The sequence below is a fragment of the Poecile atricapillus genome, chromosome 27, assembly GCF_030490865.1.
Source record: "Poecile atricapillus isolate bPoeAtr1 chromosome 27, bPoeAtr1.hap1, whole genome shotgun sequence".
Taxonomy (NCBI): domain Eukaryota; kingdom Metazoa; phylum Chordata; class Aves; order Passeriformes; family Paridae; genus Poecile; species Poecile atricapillus.
Window position 1 is genome coordinate 3,941,963 of NC_081275.1, and position 17,180 is coordinate 3,959,142.

General features: G+C 50.1%; 2 protein-coding genes and 1 long non-coding RNA gene across 3 annotated transcripts in view; 1 reads left to right on the forward strand and 2 right to left on the reverse strand.

Moving 5' to 3' along the window:
- LOC131588716 (M1-specific T cell receptor alpha chain-like) overlaps nucleotides 1-17,180 on the reverse strand; it is a 221,624-nt gene that overhangs the window by 72,177 nt on the left and 132,267 nt on the right. The window lies entirely within an intron of this gene.
- The window catches only part of LOC131588814 (feather keratin Cos2-2-like), a 155,797-nt gene that overhangs the window by 10,560 nt on the left and 128,057 nt on the right, over nucleotides 1-17,180 (forward strand). The gene's annotated exons all lie outside the window — the stretch shown is intronic.
- Nucleotides 512-3,232, reverse strand: LOC131588818 (uncharacterized). The gene is made up of 3 exons (XR_009279644.1): nucleotides 3,106-3,232; nucleotides 2,696-2,892; nucleotides 512-650 (listed from the first exon to the last, which is right to left on the reverse strand). It is a non-coding gene; the product is annotated as an uncharacterized LOC131588818 (long non-coding RNA).

A 17,180-nucleotide genomic window follows, 5' to 3' on the forward strand; every position in this document is an offset into this window, starting at 1 on the left:
TCTTTAGTTAAAAATTCTCACAACACACCCCATGTTTTAATTTTTTCTTGATATTGGAAAGGCTGTTCCAGCTTCTACTACACGGTAAATATTAGGTACAGGGTGAAATATTTTGTCATAAGGAAATTCACATTTTAAAAAAATAGAGTGTGTCTTCCTTATTCTCCAAAAAAAATGCATCTCCACATAATTAAATAGTTGAAAGCATTTCTTCCAGATGCTTTGAAACATCTTTCAGCTCTCCCTGCTGAAATACCAAATGGCTTTCTCATTTCTGCTGCCTGCCCAGGGCAATGCTGTCACAAAGGAGGACACAAAACCCCCATGGGTCACTGTCTCCAGAAATAAGTGACAGTTGTGCCACCAAACTGTACCTGGCTGTGATGTTATTGTGCTGTTGGCAAATTTGGCTGTGCAGGTCACCTCTGTGTCTTGTGTCACATTGGCCACCTTAATTGCATTGTACAGCCCCTCTGATGTCAAAATAGATGTGCTCTGTTCATATACGACCTCTGTAGCAGGCATCTCCAAGCTGATGTTCTTTGTAAGGAAGTTCCTTGCCAAACAAGCTGCTTTCCCAGTGCTGCCACCTTCTTTCAGTTTCCTTGATTTCATCACAATGACTTGAGGGAGAGAAGTTTTTGGAGTGTCTGTAAAGAAAAGCGTGCTTTGGACAGGACTGATTTTACTGCAAGCTTACCCAAGTGCTGCCTGACTGAAAATTCTTAAGTACTATGGCTGTGACTAATTTGTATTCATTTACTCATACTCATTTACTGTCTTTTATGTCATTATTCCTTGCCATTAGAGGTACAAGTAAAGAAACAAGATTGCTTAAACTCTCACCCATCTCTCTTACAAGAAAATTATTGCTCTCAATAGTATATAGTAGCCAAGAAATCATTGTGATACCATGATTTGTTTTTTAAACAAAAGACATTTGCCTCTAGGTCAGGTCGTATGTGGAATATTAAGGGTGATATCAAAAAGCAATGTCAGCACTTAACTCAGACGAACAATTTGAATTAGAGTAAAAACTTGTAACTGAAAGGAATCATCCAGCAGCCTTCCTTGTCAAAAAGGGCTCAGCTCATGAGAGGCTGTCAGACACATCCACAAAGATTTTACATGTCTAGCTTGAAAGGAGTATCCTGAGGGGTCCCCTGAGGTAAAGAAGGTGCATTAGGCTTTCCATTTTGGTGTGGTGATTGCCTGGCAGTCAGGTCAAGAGATCCCTCAGGTCTAACATTTTGTTCAGCCTAGGGTACTGATGGAAATTAGATCAGGGGGCTCTGATTTTACATCGTTTCCCCATCAGCCCCATGCCACTGCTGAGGAACTGCGGTGAAAGCCAAATCGTGCTCTGCCAGAATTTCATGGGTCATGTCTGACCAAACAGGCAGAACTACACACTTAAAATGCATATCAGTATCTCCCAAAGAAATTCAGAACCAAAAGGGAAACGTTTCTCACATCCTGGAAATTTTGGCTTCAACTTAGTAAGTATTTCAGCAGACTCAAAAGGGACTTGGATACTTCAGACTCAATATCTTTTACTGTCCAACAGAATCCCAGAGTCTCTCTGCAGCTCTGAACATATCCTGTCTTTAGCAAGGAAAAGAAAACCATCAAACGGCATTTAAAGAAGAGGTCTTTCTTCAGAATGATATCCTTGCATTCCTTTGTCCCTTTGGAATGGGAAGTGCACTGAGATTGTTCCCAAATACACATTTATGCCCATGAAACATATCCTACAGACATGGACAGATATTAGGCAGCACCCAGGGCAGTGCCATGCCCTTCTGGAAGGAGAGCTGGAGGTTTTAGGGATGTAAAATAACATGCAACATTCTTGCAGCACTTTGAAGACATGCTGACCACTGAAAGCACAGCAACAATTTGTGAGGGATGCCTCTGAACCTTTAGGATAACACAGATCAACTTCAAAAACCCCGCTGCCACCCCAATATTCTCATTCCCATAAAAAAACCTCGTATTGACGTGCACCTTTTTTGTACATCGTGGAATTCCAGATAAAGATAGGAATAACTAAGGCTTCTTATAATCCCTACTCCCCACACTGGTCTTTCCAGATCCCACACAACCTGGGAGCCAATTGTCTTTCATTCCAGCAGTTTATTGCATATGAGGCACTTGTGAGAATTTAAGCCCAAGGCCATTTAACCTCCTTGCTCCTCCTGTGTCCCCAGGCCAGTGCAGTTACTTACCTGGGGACACTGTCAGTGTGGTGCTGGCATCCAAGCAGAACTTCTCAAACCAGGCAGTTACAGATGTGTCTCAGAACTCCTCAGCAGTGTGAGCTCTTCCCTGAGCTCAGCATTCCTGCCCCAAGCCAGTCAATGAAAATCCACTGGAGAATTGGACACTTGACAGTAAATTTGAGCCAGAGTGCTGCCCAAGCTGGGAAGAAGTTATCACATGCTAAGCAGTGCCCTGCTGGTGTTTGGGGATGATGGAATAATGGTGCTATGCAGAGTCAGCCCAGTTGTTCCTGGGAAACCTTCCTGAGCAGATGCAAGCTGAGGATTTGGCTTGAAAGCCTGGCTGGAGAGCAAGTGCACTCAAGGGATTATTGCAGCTGAAAATTCTTTCATTGAATCTAAATCTTTAAATTCCTTTTTCACCCCCACCTCCATTTTAAATGAAATTTGAGAAATAAAGGAATGCCACTTACTTGGTACAACTGTGAGTGTCGTCCCTGGTCCAAATAGAAGCTTATCTATCCCACACTGCTAAGACTTATTCCAATAACCCACTCTTTCCACATGGTATTCAAAAGTTTTGTAAAAACAGGCAATGAAAAGCCATTAGTCCTAATTATCCATGGGTGCAAGTTTATGAGGAGATCCAGAGGTACCTTTAGTTCCAAAACTGGAAAAGGAAACGAAGTTAATGGAATAGTTCAGTGATTTCAAATAGCTTGATTGAGTATAGAATTTTAAACTTCTCCCTTTCTTCCACCTTTTAGAACCCCCATGAGCTCTTTTATGCATCCAGGGTAAAAGGCAATATAGAAAGAATGTTCTATTTTTTCTTCTTTATCATTACAGTCACCCATCTCCTTTTTCTCCCAAAATATCTCACCTTTTTTCCCTCTTTCTCTTTTTGTACAGGTCCCTCTGCTGTTTATATCATTGTGATACCCTATCCACCCAAACACAGTGATATATTTCATAGCAAAAACTGTCTCTGTTCCACTACACAGAATTTTGGATTATACAGGCAGTCACATGACTTCCTCCGTGGTTTAAGACCCAACGTATTAAGAAACACCATATGGCTTTCAAGGAAGGATCTAAAATAATATCAGAAATGTTGATATGTAAGTGAGAAATTTGGGATTACATGGCAGCCCTGAAAAGTCAGAGAGTTAAGCTGCATAGAAAGCAGGAAAATAATCAGTTCTTCCCATGTTATTTCAAAGCATTTCTTGCAGTGCAGTCTATTTCCCCTCCTTCTCTTCTTTTGGGTACTAGCGGTAGTGTGATGGAAGTCCTGGGATGTAGCAGGCTGGCTCTGGGGGTGTTGGGAGGAATGGATTAAGAGCAGAAGAGTCAGAAGGATCATAAATTGCTCACATGATCTTCCAGCTCAGAATTACCCTTGACGACCTAGGGTAAATGCATCCAGGAATTCTCTAGGATGGACCCAGTTTAGATGCCAGTGTCTCCTTTGCCTCTGCCTGGCTGTTGCTCAGGCATTCCCCTAAGTAAGCAAGGTCATGGAAATAAATGTAATCTTTGTGAGTTTGTGGCTCCTCCATCTGCCGCCTGTTCTGCCTCACACAGGTGGTGGTGGCTGTCCTAGTTTGAAAGATAGATGTCTGCCAAGGATTGCAGGAACCTCCCTTGGAATGGAGAATGTGACCCCCTTTCCTCTGAATTCTTATAGCTTTGAAATTAAGGGGCTTTCAGGCACATATATGAGAATAGCAATAACAGTTCTTTACTGATCTGTGTAACAACTCAAACAAACAACACCCGGGCAGCAGCACCAAACAGAACCAGACACCAGGGCCAGCCTTGTCTCGGCCGCAGGCGCTTTCCCCTTGGCTGCAGTTCCGGGCACGGCCGGCAGGGGCGCTGGTGGCTCCCGGCCGGGCAGGGCGGGTGCGGTGATTCCCCCGTGTATCTTGTCGGAACCGATCGTCTTTTTGTTTACAACTGTTACCCCTTGTCCCATCAAAGCAGCCTCTAGTAAAAAGTCTTCCCCCATCATTTTTAAAGCTTTCTTTGTTTAAAGGAAGCATTTTTCAATTTCACCCTTTGTGTGATCCTGTGAAAGACTCACTCACAGATGCATTTCCATCCCTGCAGGAGATATTTCCCTCAGGCAGAGGAGAAAACTTCCTTTGCAGTGTGTGTAAGTTCCTTGCCACAGGAGGATGCTTAGAGCAGAATTACCAAGAGAAGTTCCTTTTTTATAATTTAGCTAAAGACATAGCCTTGGCAAGAAGGGGAAGAAGAAACATTCTCATTTGACCCATCCATTGGCTGCTTCCTAGAGCTTGACAAGTCTTTTGCTGGCCACGGCTTGTTGATGTAGGCTGCAATTCTGGGCAGAGCAGATGGGAGGAAATTCAGCTGGGAAATGATGAGTAAAAGCTCGCTCTTTCTCCCTTGCAGAAACCAAAGGCCAGTGCTGGAGGACTGCAAGGGGTTCATGTGACAAATTTCCCTGCCAGCAATTTCTTGTCTGTACTTCTTGCACACTGATCTCCCACTCTCTCCTTATATGCCAGCTGCTTTCCTCCTTGTCTTCATGGGCCTTCATTGCATTTGTTCCCCTCTGTCCATGGCCCTCCCAGGCTTGGGAGCCCAGCAGGGGACACAGTAGTCCCCAGCCTCAGCAGTGCTGAGCTGAAGAGGATTCCTCCCCAGTGAGCAAGGAGTCAGGTCAACATGGCAGGAGGCTGCATGGACAAACGAGGCTGGGTGTCGTGGTTTAACATAGCTTGGTTTTTAGTTAAAGAGAAAATCCATCAGTTACGGAAGTGATTCTCTGTCCGGACTGAAAAGAACGGGTAAGGAGACCAGTCTTTTTTAATGCCTTTATTGAGGTCAGCTTTAGGTGGAGGGCCAGAGGGGTTGCACACACCACTCCTGCTCCCAATGGACAACACAGATGAGGAGGTGTTCAGCTTTGCCACACACAAGAGCTGGGGCTTCTCCTCCTGAGAGTCCCTGGGAAGACACTGGCTCATTGAAAACCTAGGGTAGTCATGCATAGGGAGTGTTGTGCAGTTATGGAGATGAGGCATAACCTTTGTCACAGAGCCCTTCTCTAGTCCATAATGAAAGGCTTTGTCCAGAAAGTCAGTGCTGAAAGCAGAACTGAATGAAGAACGCACAACATCCACTATCTCCTCACCCATCAGGACCATTTGACTCACTGTTGAAGGCTCTAAAAGTGGCTAAGCACAATTCCCACTTCCCAAAGCTATGCTGACTGTACCAGAGGAAAGTACAAGGTACAAGGGAGGCCAGGCAAAGCCTGGAAAATGAAGAAAGAGGAAAAATGAAGCCAGACTGGAAAGGAGGCCAGCCAACGTACTCAAAACCTGCATTTCCACAAACAGCCTCTGCAGATCCCAGAACAGATCCTCCTGCACCATAAATGGTACCAGCCCTTCAGCCACCCCTCCCTCCAGTGGCTTTTTAGTCTCTACTGGAGGGCTTTTTTCCCTTCCAATGCCACTTTTAGTGCCACCAAGCCCAAGAGGGTTGTTTCCTGCACCTGCTGTTTCCTGACAAGAGCCCTGGGGAGGAGCTGCAAGAAAGAAATGCTGAGAGATCCGTTTTCCCCATCTGTAAGTTTTTGATCTATTCTGCTACAGAGCTGCTCCAGGGTGATTCTGCCCCACAGTAATACATTGCTGCATCCCCTTGCTTTGCTGCCAGGATCTGCAGTATGAATATGTTCTTGGATTTGTCAGTTGATCCCTTAAAGCGATCTTGGAAATCCTCTCCATACAAATCACCGTCACGGTAAATAAATTTGAGAGAGCCTTGTGGGCCCTGACGGTACCAGTACATGAAGTAGCGGTACATCTCATCTCCCTTCATGGAGCACTGGAATGTGACTGCATCTCCCTCTTGCACCATCAGTTCCCTGGGGTGCTGCTCCAAGGCCATCTGGCCAGTGACAGCTGCAGAGAGCAAGAACAAGCCACAGTCACTCCAAGATTCAGCAAAGGTCGGGGCAATGCTGGTGGGGCTTTGGAATGGCACTGGACAATTGGGAGGATAAAATGCTCCTCTTTGCAGCCAGCTAACACAGATGGGTAGAGCTGACAGCAGCTATCAAGGCTCACAAGGAAGGAGACACCACATTTCCCTCCCTCCTTTTCAGTGTCAGACAGGAAGTTTTTTTCTGATTTTCCCCAAAGTAGCAGGAAGGATTTGCACCATGGGGGAATAAATCCCTTTGTCCTTGCCAGGACAGGATGGCGAGGAACCCACTCTCCTGCCCCTGCAAGTGCTCTAGATGAGCAGAGGAAGGACAAAGGCCGGTCACGGGCAATGGGGCTGGGTCCCTGTGCTGCCATCCCCCAGCTGGGCTGTGCCACAGGGGCTGCAGTGCCCCAGGAGCAGTGTCCAGTGCCAGGCCAAAGCGCTGGGCCCCAAGAGCTGAGTGCAGCAGGGAGGTGCCCTGCGTGTGCCCAGGCTGCAGAGGAGGCAGCTTGGATGGAGGTGACGAGCTCCTGGCCAGAAGAGGAGCAGGGCTGCTCTCACCGTGCTCCACAGGCACGGCTGGGCAGCTCGAGCCGGGGACCAGAGGTGGCTGCAAGCGCTCAGCACAGCTCCCCAGAGCCGTGCAGAGCCCAGGGCCACGCTCAGCCCCTGGGGCATCAGCCCTTCCCTTCACTTACCGACAATGGGCAAGAAGCCCACGCACAGGGCACTCCACATGGCCAGGCCCGCTCCGTCTGGCCTCTCTCCACCTTCTCTCTGCCTGCACAACAGCTCTGCCCAGCCCTGCCCTGCCTGGGCCTCTGTCCCTGCACTCAGGCCCAGTCCCTGCTGGTCCCTCCCTCAGTCTGTGACAACAGAGACGGGGAGAGGTGGGGCAGGAGGAGCAGAACTTGAAGCTGTTGGTGCTTTCCTGGGTGTCTCTCATTCTGCATGGTGGTAAAAAACATACTGTTTGTTGGGAGGAAACGTTGTGGTGGGCAAAATGTGACGTGTCTCTGAGGGGCCAGCCCTGGCCTTTCTCTCAAGAAGTCTTGCACGCTGCTGCTGATGGCACTTGGGAGCTGACCAAGGAGGCTGTCAGCTTGCCCTTCCCCTGGTCCCCTGGCCTGGCTCTGCTGAGCTGCTGCTCCCACATGGGACACCCCAGGATCTCAGCTTGGCTTGGCCAGGGCACCCCTAAGCCAAAGTGCTCCTCACCCTGCTCTGCACTCTGGCCCAGCAGCCAACTCAGTCCCCAGTGATGACACTTCTCCAGCTGCCTCCTCCTGTCACTGCCCTCCCAGACCCCTGCCCAAGCAGCAAAGGCAACCCAGGAATCTGCAGGGACCAGGCTGCTCAGCAGAGCCAGGACACTCCCTGCCCTGTGTCCTCCTCCTCAGCAGGAACCCAGGGCTCTTCCTAGACCACAGGAGGGGACAGCTCTGAGCCCTGACAGTGTCATTTTCCTGACTGCCACCACTCTTCCAGGGAGCACTGCCCACTGCACACAATCCCTCCACAGACTGAATCCAGTCCCTCCTCTCTTTTTCTGGGTATTTGGATACAGTCCCATGTGGAAGAGATCTTCAGGACAGAGGTGGCAAAGAGGAGTTGGAGAGGCTAGAGGAGCCCACTGAAAGTGGAGGCTTCAGGCTGGGGAAAGAAGCATTGGGATGCAGGCCCAGGGGGAAGCAGGTTGTCCTGGGACACATGGGGCTGCTCCAGCATGTTAGTGGTCACTCTGAGATAAGCTCAGCTGTTTAGAGCAAGGCGTTAATAGTGCCAAGGGCACTGGTTTGCTCCTGGTTTGCTCCCAGTACATGGGTCATGCACTTCAGAGTTGGACTCAGTGATCCTTGTGGGTCCTTTCCAACTCACATATTCTGTGGTTCTGTGATATGCCAGGCTCCCTAGAGACCCAAGCCCATGGAACACAGGCCCCGTTTGGAGAAAAAGCAACTGAGGGGCTGCTTCATCGTTTTCATCGTTTGGTGAGGAGGGGAAATGGAGTGGGATATGCAGTGATAGGATGTAGGAATGGGACAGAGCTGCATGAGAAGAAGTTAAGGGTGGTTTATAGGAAGTGTTTCGTTGCTGAGAGTGGTCAGACATTGGAACAGGTGTCCTGGAGAGGTGGTCAATGCCTCCATCCTGACAGTATGTAAAAGGAACTTAAACAACAACCATGCATTACAACAAGAAGCTTTATTGTCGCTGCCCGCTCGGCCCCTTTTTGCCTCGGCTAGCTGTGGCCGATGTCAGCGGCAGGAGCGGGGAACCAGGCAAGCACTGCGAGGCTCAACCTGGAACCTCCAGAGCTCCTCTGCGCTCTGGCGTCGTGGCTCGCAGGGCGACACAGGTTGTGACGAAGGGAGAAAGAGTACTCAGGCTCTCCCTATTTCCCAGGAACAAGTTTATTCCAACAGGTGCGGGGCTGGGATCACAGGGGAGAGGTCTGAGCCGAGACCCTGGGCACCCCCATGCGCCAGGTTTTAAGGACCGTGGGCGGCTCATATGGTGACCAATGGGACAACAGCCACGGAGGGGTTAAGGGTGGGGATTACAATATGCAGGACCAATGGTAGGGACCCGGGGGGGGGAAAAGCAACTGTACAATCAATAGGGCGTCGAGGAAGGGATGATAGGCAAGGAAAGAACTGGAACAAAAGGTGGGGGTTCACATAGATTGACAGGGCTTAGGGGCAGGATTGGGGTGATGGATGGGGAACAATCTGGAAAAATGGGAAGGGTTTACCATGATGGGCACCTGGGGACAAACCATTCTTTATGACCGGGGAGCAACTGGGGTAAACCACCTCTGAACTTAATAAAACCAAGCAATATGGGCGGCAACACTTTATATTTGTTTGAGGCCTGGAATGCTCAGGCAGTTGGACTAGGTGGTTGTTGTAGCTTCCTTTCAATTGAAAGAGTCTTGTTTCTCCCCTCTCCCTACTCTCCTCTGCAAGCCCCCAGGACCAAGGAGACCCCGTTTCCCTGACCTCAGGCACAGCCCACTCACTGCCTCTTCCCTTGCATGGGCTGGGACCCACGTGAACTTGTAGGAGGGGACACAGCTGATGTAGCTCAGGCACACCCCAAGTGTCTCTCGCTGTGCTCCCTCCAGGCTGCAGGAATAGAGTGCACTGTCCCCCAGCTGCAGCCTGCTGATGGTCAGTGCCCCAGAGCTCTCGTCAGCCCGGCACAAAAACCTCCTGTGGGCAAAAGGGGCTGTGTGTCTGCAGGAGCCTCCAGAGCCCTGGCACTGCTGCAGGTACTGCAGGGGTTCACCAGGACACTGCCGGTACCAGGCCATGGAAATACAGGAGCCTTTGGAGCTGTAAGTGCAGTGGAGAGTCCCAGTGTTCCCTGCTGGCCACCACACTGCAGAGCTTGTTGCTTGGATCTCATCACCTCAAAATGCACCTGAAGGAAAATTAGAACCATTACATCACAGTTTTGCTCTCACTGGTGCAAGGAGATGGCCCCCAAAGGGTCAAAGGAAGCTGGCAAAGGTGTTGCCAAAGCCCAGGTGCTTTGCATGTTCCACTTAAGAAGGGGACCAAGGAGGGCAGAGTGGGACTGGAGCCAGGCAGTCACCAGGCTGATTGGATGACAGAAAAACCTTGAACCGCCTCTACAGAATAGAACATTGTAACTGGGACTCAGAAGGAAAGCCTCAGTGTTGGGAAAGGAGCTCTTGAGGAAAGGCCAGGATCACTTGTGGTGCGTGGGGATGGCCCTCGATTTCTTAGGAACAGCCCTGAACCACTTTGGAATCCACCATCTCCAAATTTCCCGGGTGCTGAGGCAGACCCGAGCTGGTTGTTGTTAAAGCTCAGCTGGGTTTCCTGTCCCCGTGCGAATAGAGCAGAAGTAGCGGGCAGAGTCGCGGGGCTGCAGGGTCAGCAGGGACAGATAAACGGTGGACTGGGAATTGTCCCGGGAAATCTTGGCCCGCATCTGCACGGACTGGTCAAAAAAAAAAATTGTCGGATCGAAACTAATAACGGACACCCACTCCAGGCTGCCTCCGGGTGCCTGACGGTACCACCAAATTCCAGAATTCCTAAAGATGAAGCCGGACCCGCGGCAGGAGAGGGTGACGGAGTCCCCGGGCGCTCGCAGCCCTCCGCCGGCCTCCTGCAGCCTCGGCTGTGCCCAGAGCCCTGCGGAGGGAGAGCGCAGCAATCGGGCAGGGAGCGAGCACGGCCCGAGGGCGCTGTCCCGGTGTCCCGGTGCCCCCGGGCCGGCACAGCCACAGCCGCCAGCCCCGGCCCACAGCCCCTGTGTGTGGCTGTGGCCCGGCCTTTGGCCGTGTTCCCTGCCCTGCCGCTGCTCCTGTCCTTTGGCCGCTCTCTGCCCTCGTCCCTGGCGCTGCTCGTGCTCCTGCTCCCGCCTGTCCCTGTGGCTGTCCCTCGTTGCCCGGCCCGGGCTCGCTGCCCTCCCCGCCCGGCTCTCACCTGGCGGCCACAAGGCCAAGGCCAAGGGCAGCAGCCACGGCCCCAGCGCGGCCGCCATCGCTGCGGGCCCCGGCTCCGCGGCAGCCGCACAGGAGCCGAGCGGAGCCGCGCTCGGGCCGCTCCCGCCCGGCCCCGCCTCGCCGGGGCAGCGCCGGCGCCTCTGCCCGCCCCGACACCCCCGCCCCGGGCCCCGGGCCCGGCCCCGCCGGGCGGGAGCAGCGCCGGCCGCGGCCGGGCCGCGTTCGCAGAGCAGCGCTGCGCGCTTGGAGAGCGCTTCTGCCAAAGCGAGCCGAGAGCTCCGTGGCCAACGCGCCCACAAATTCGCCCTCGTAGCACAGAAGCTCACTGGGAACCGGGGCTGCCTTTGGCAAAACGCTGCCAGCAGCTGAGGGAGCTGAAGGCTCCTCTCTCCTCCGCACAGCTGAGGCCACCCTTGAGCACTGGGGGCACATCTTGACTCGTCCTAGAAGAGGGAGTTGGATTTACTGGAGAGAGGGCACTGAAAGGCTGTGAAGATGATAACGGCACTGGAGGACCCGTTGCATGAGGAAGGGCTGAGAGCTGGGAGTGTTTTCCGTGGAGAAGAGGAAACCTGGGGCTGGGGAGGGGGAGATGCTCCCTCCTCAATGTACAGAAATACAGAGAGGTTTAAGCCACAGAAAAGTTTGGGTTGGAAGAGAAATTTAAAGGCCATCTAGTCCAGCCCTCCTGCTATGATTACAGATATGAGCAAGTCGATCAGGCTGCTCAAGCCCTGCCCTATCTCTTTTCAGGTTTGGAGCAGATACAATTTCTCAGGACCATCTTTACCATCACCCTAATTTTCAACAATTTCTTCCTTCAATCTTTTTTGCATCTACCTTCTTTTTGTGTTAAACTCATACCCTTTGTCCAATCACTCCAGGCTGTGTAAGAAAGTCTGTCCCCACATTGCTCTGAAGTCCTCTTTGTATACGTGAGGCATCGTCAAAACTCACCCCTTGTGTGATCCTGTGAAAGGCTCTCAGGCACACTCATGTCTCTGCAGCTGATATAGGCCAGGGAGAAAACTGACTTTGCCTCCTCAGTCAGTGGTTTGCCACCTGAGCAGAGACACAAGGACCCTGAGCAGAGAATCACAAAGGGAATTTATTGTTTTATACTTTGCCTAAGGTGTGCCCTCACCTAGTCCATGGCAGATCCTGCTGCAGAGAAAAGCAGGTCAGATGTGTGCTGATCAGCAACTGCTGCTCACACAATCCCTGAGAGCTTGTCTTGTGCTGGATCTGTACACCCTGCTCCTGTGCAGGTGGTGCAGACGAGTGGTCAGTGGTGCAGGAAAGTACATCCTTCAAAACCCAGGCTCCATGCAGGGAGTGGAATTTCTCCAGAAATATGGCTGATTCCACTTCTGGACAGAATTCAGTGTCAGGTTTCATTGAAGGATAAATCATCTAGTCTTTTGATATGGAGCATTCTGAGGTGGGAAGAGCTGCCTGGAGGTGGGTGATCAGGACAAACCAGCCCAGGACAGAGCTCTGAATCTCAGGCACTATTTCTTCTTTTAAGCAGGAGAGTATTGCACTTCAGCTCTTGCTTTTCACAGCTTTTTTCACTGAGGACTTCCAGAAAGAAACTGTGCTACAGGAGTGTGGAGGATGACCCTGTGTCCTCCTCAGGCTTCAAGTTTCAAAACCGGAAAGAACAGGGAAACCTGCAAATGATACAAAAGAAATTTAGGGTGGGAAAATGAAAGACACACGGAAGAATGAGGAGAGCTGTTCAGCATGGCCTTGTTTTCTGTTTTTTTCTGTGTTTGTGGTGTGTGTTCTTATGTCAGAACTTAGGCTGTGTTGTTGTTCTGTGAGGCTGCAGACACAGGTCCAGGCCCCCAAGCTCTCTCATAAAGGCTCTGCCTGGCCATCAGACTTGATGCTGTTCTTCCTGGAGAGGCAGAACGGGCATAAGGAAAGGGGAGCAGAAGAGGAGCCAGCTTTGCTGCTCCTGTGTGCCAATGGGAATATAGGAATTAATTCTTGATATTGTTTGGTTTCTGTGTGCTGATTTTGTCTTGATTATTCAACTCTCTTCATGTCCAAATGTTGAGATGAAAAATGAGGGATGGGATCACCATGCAATTTGAGATGATTTGTTGCTCAAGTAAGCCTGATAAGATATCAGTCTCAAAGGCGTGAGATTTCAAGCAAATCAGCCATAGCTCAAGGTAGTCATGGATTTCCTCTTCACACAGCAATATATAACATTTTGGTCCAATAGACAGCTGACACAAAACCTTTTTCTACTTATTAACCTCTCACCTTTGCTTAATTTTGCTGCACTGTGTTTTTCTCTTAGCCAATACACTGATAGGTCACGTACTCATACACACACCTCTATTACAGCTTCTAGATCCCTGCCTACTCTCTAAGTCACATTATTGCAGCTCAAACCTCACACTATTTTACCTAATAGAATTTCTTACTTACTCAGGACATATTCTTACTTATAACTATAGGAACCTAAGTTTATAATTTTTCTACTTAATGTTTTTGTACCTTTATCATTCCATTTATCCAAGCTCTTTCCAAGGCTACAGATTGAACCCTTCAGCATGTGAAGAATTTTCTATTTTTCCATTTGCCACATCAAAACACACTTTTCCTCACTCCACCCTTTTGTTTCTCTCCCCCACCACAGTGAGGATGACTGAATGAGCAGCTTTTTTCTTTGTAGTCTCCTTTAACCTTGGTCACCTCCTAATCCTCATCTTATAGCACAGAATGAGTCAATAATTCAGTGAGTGCATTGGCGTTTGACCAGCACTTAGACCCACTACACTGGGGAAAATGTGGGCCCACTGCTGAATGGGATGGGGACCAGGTGACACATGATATGGGAAAGGGCTGAGGTCCTGAATCCTTTATTCACCTCAGGCTTCAGCAGCCAGATCAGCCTTTGGGAATTCAATTTCCCAGAGGTCAAGGGGAGAGGTTGGAACAAGAAACATATGCCCCTGCACAATCATTATCACAGAGCCCTTCTCTAGTCCATAATGAAAGGCTTTGTCCAGAAAGTCAGTGCTGAAAGCAGAACTGAATGAAGAACACACAACATCCACTATCTCCTCACCCATCAGGACCATTTGACTCACTGTTGAAGGCTCTAAATGTGGCTAAGCACAATTCCCACTTCCCAAAGCTATACTGACTGTACCGGAGGAAAGTATGTCACTCTATTAGGAACGGCGAGAAGAACGACACAGACTCTCTTGGGAGTTGATCAGGAGAATTTCTCTCAGTTTATTGCTTCTGGTCTTTTTTATAGACCAATACATGAAAAGTGCCGAAAAGAAACTCTTATTGGCTAGTAAACTAACACATCACCATCACTGGTCAGTGGGGTACACCACCCCTCGACTTTCTCTTGCAAGAAAACAAGGAATAGACAAACAGCACCTGCAAGGCTGTTTTCTGTCTCTGAGGATTGTTTTAATTCCTCCTTATGAATTCCCAGGCCACTTTCCCAGGCAAGACTGAGAAAGCTATGTGGCCTTTCCACATAGGCAATTTCCACAGGCACCATGCTCTCTATTTCAGAGTTAGCATCCATAAAAGTACAAGGTACAAGGGAGGCCAGGCAAAGCACAGAGGAAAAATGAGGCCAGACTGGAAAGGAGGCCAGCCAACGTGCTCAAAACCTGCATTTCCACAAACAGCCTCTGCAGATCCCAGAACGGATCCTCCTGCACCATAAATGGTACCAGCCCTTCTGCCACCGCTCCCTCCAGTGGTTTTTTTAGTCTCTACTGGAAGGCTTTTTTCCCTTCCAATGCCACTTTTAGTGCCACCAAGCCCAAGAGGGTTGTTTCCTGCACCTGCTGTTTCCTGACAAGAGCCCTGGGGAGGAGCTGCAAGAAAGAAATGCTGAGAGATCCGTTTTCCCCATCTGTCAGTTCTTGATCTATTCTGCTACAGAGCTGCTCCAGGGTGATTCTGCCCCACAGTAATACATTGCTGCATCCCCTTGCTTTGCTGCCAGGATCTGCAGTGTCAATATGTTATTGGAACTGTCAAATAATCCCTTAAAGCGATCTTGGAAATCTTCTCCATAGAAATCATCCTCATGGCAAATAAATTTGAGAGAGCCTTGTGGGCCCTGACGGTACCAGTACATGTAGTAGCTGTTCATATCCTCTCCCTTCATGGAGCACTGGAATGTGACTGCATCTCCCTCTTGCACAGTCAGTTTCCTGGGGTGCTGCTCCAAGGCCATCTGGCCAGTGACAGCTGCAGGGAGCAAGAACAAGCCACAGTCACTCCAAGATTCAGCAAAGGTCAGGGCAATGCTGGTGGGGCTTTGGAATGGCACTGGACCAGTGGGAGGATAAAATGCTCCTCTTTGCAGCCAGCTGACACAGACGGGCAGAGCTGACAGCAGCTATGAAAGCTCACAAGGAAGGAGACACCACATTTCCCTCCCTCCTTTTCAGTGTCAGACAGGAAGTTTTTTTCTTATTTTCCCCAAAGTAGCAGGAAGGATTTGCACCATGGGGGAATAAATCCCTTTGTCCTTGCCAGGACAGGATGGCGAGGAACCCACTCTCCTGCCCCTGCAAGTGCTCTAGATGAGCACAGGAAGGACAAAGGCCTGTCACGGGCAATGGGGCTGGGTCCCTGTGCTGCCATCCCCCAGCTGGGCTGTGCCACAGGGGCTGCAGTGCCCCAGGAGCAGTGTCCAGTGCCAGGCCAAAGCGCTGGGCCCCAAGAGCTGAGTGCAGCAGGGAGGTGCCCTGCGTGTGCCCAGGCTGCAGAGGAGGCAGCTTGGATGGAGGTGACGAGCTCCTGGCCAGAAGAGGAGCAGGGCTGCTCTCACCATGCTCCACAGGCACGGCTGGGCAGCTCGAGCCGGGGACCAGAGGCGGCTGCAAGCGCCCAGCACAGCTCCCCAGAGCCGTGCAGAGCCCAGGGCCACGCTCAGCCCCTGGGGCATCAGCCCTTCCCTTCACTTACCGACAATGGGCAAGAAGCCCATGCACAGGGCACTCCACATGGCCAGGCCCGCTCCGTCTGGCCTCTCTCCACCTTCTCTCTGCCTGCACAACAGCTCTGCCCAGCCCTGCCCTGCCTGGGCCTCTGTCCCTGCACTCAGGCCCAGTCCCTGCTGCTCCCTCCCTCAGTCTGTGACACCAGAGACAGGGAGAGGTGGGGCAGGAGGAGCAGAACTTGAAGCTGTTGGTGCTTTCCTGGGTGTCTCTCACCCTGTGTGCTCCCCATCTTTCCTTTAAGCCCTCCCCATATTCACACTTTCTGTGATCCTGTGAAAGAGCCTCGGGCTTGGTTTGGACTGGGTCAGTGGGAACACTGAATTGGGAAATACCATTCCTGAACCACAGCAGCCTTATTTGGCATCCAGTGTGTGGCATGAAGGGTGGAGAGAAGAACAGATCTGCCCAGAGTGGGTTGGAAACAAATCTGATCCAAGTATTACTTGTATTAGCCACCGGTGCCAATGCTGCTTGGGCTGTAGCTGTGGCTGTGGCAGCTGACCCTGTGTATGTTCCTGTATGTGCTCCTCATGATGATTTTGTGCAGGGCTGTGGGCATTGACAAGGGCATTGGGACAGAAACTCTCAGCCTCTGGGGGTGATTCCTGTCAAGTGTTAGAGAAAGATATTCTCCCAAGGATGATCTAGCAGTGCACCCAAGCAGGTGGAACATCGTGGCCAGAGACTCTATTTGTCATTAAAATAGAACTGTATGTGCAAAATGCCTGTTAGAGATGCCCAGTAATGAAGGCTGGGGTGTCTCTACTCTGTCTGCTTGCAGGTTATGTTTCAGTAGAGGTCACAAAAGATGAAGTGTCCTGATGATGGGAGGCTTTGGTGTAGTCAGGAATAAACCAAGGCTCTCCCTACAGAAATCATAGAGTTGGTATCTATTTTCAAAGCTGTGCTTTGGAAAGGCAGACATTCCCAGGAGCACTGCAGTGCACTCCCCAGTCCTGAATAGTTTTGCAGGGGAAGATCAGGTTCTGAATCCTTCAGTTCAGACCATATCTGCTGACTGAAATATAAGGGTGAGAAAGGCAACTTGCCTTACAGTCAGGTAAATACCCATACTCCTAATGAGTTTCTTTTTACTTTAGATCTAATTTTGTCCAGAGCTGTTTAGTATTTTGGGACACCAAACAGATAGGTCAGGTTATGCCCAGCTGATGCAGGAAAGGATTATTATGGAGTATTTTTAATGCTGTGTAAGAAAACAGAAGGATTTAGTTGTACAAAAAGCTATTCAATATTAACCATTCTCTTGGAGTTCTTCATGACGCTTCCCCACATAACCTCTTGGGGAGAGGTTTATTCTTTCAAGATGCTTTTAATGTTCTCGTCCACAGGAGAGAGCTCTCACCATTCTGACTTGCTCAGCAGGACAGATGTCAGACACCACACTCTATGAGTGAGACTCACCAAGGGGGAGGAAAAATAAATGTGCTAGAAATGAAAATTCTCCTCAAACTACTTAAAAAGTTTTATTGAAGTTCACAT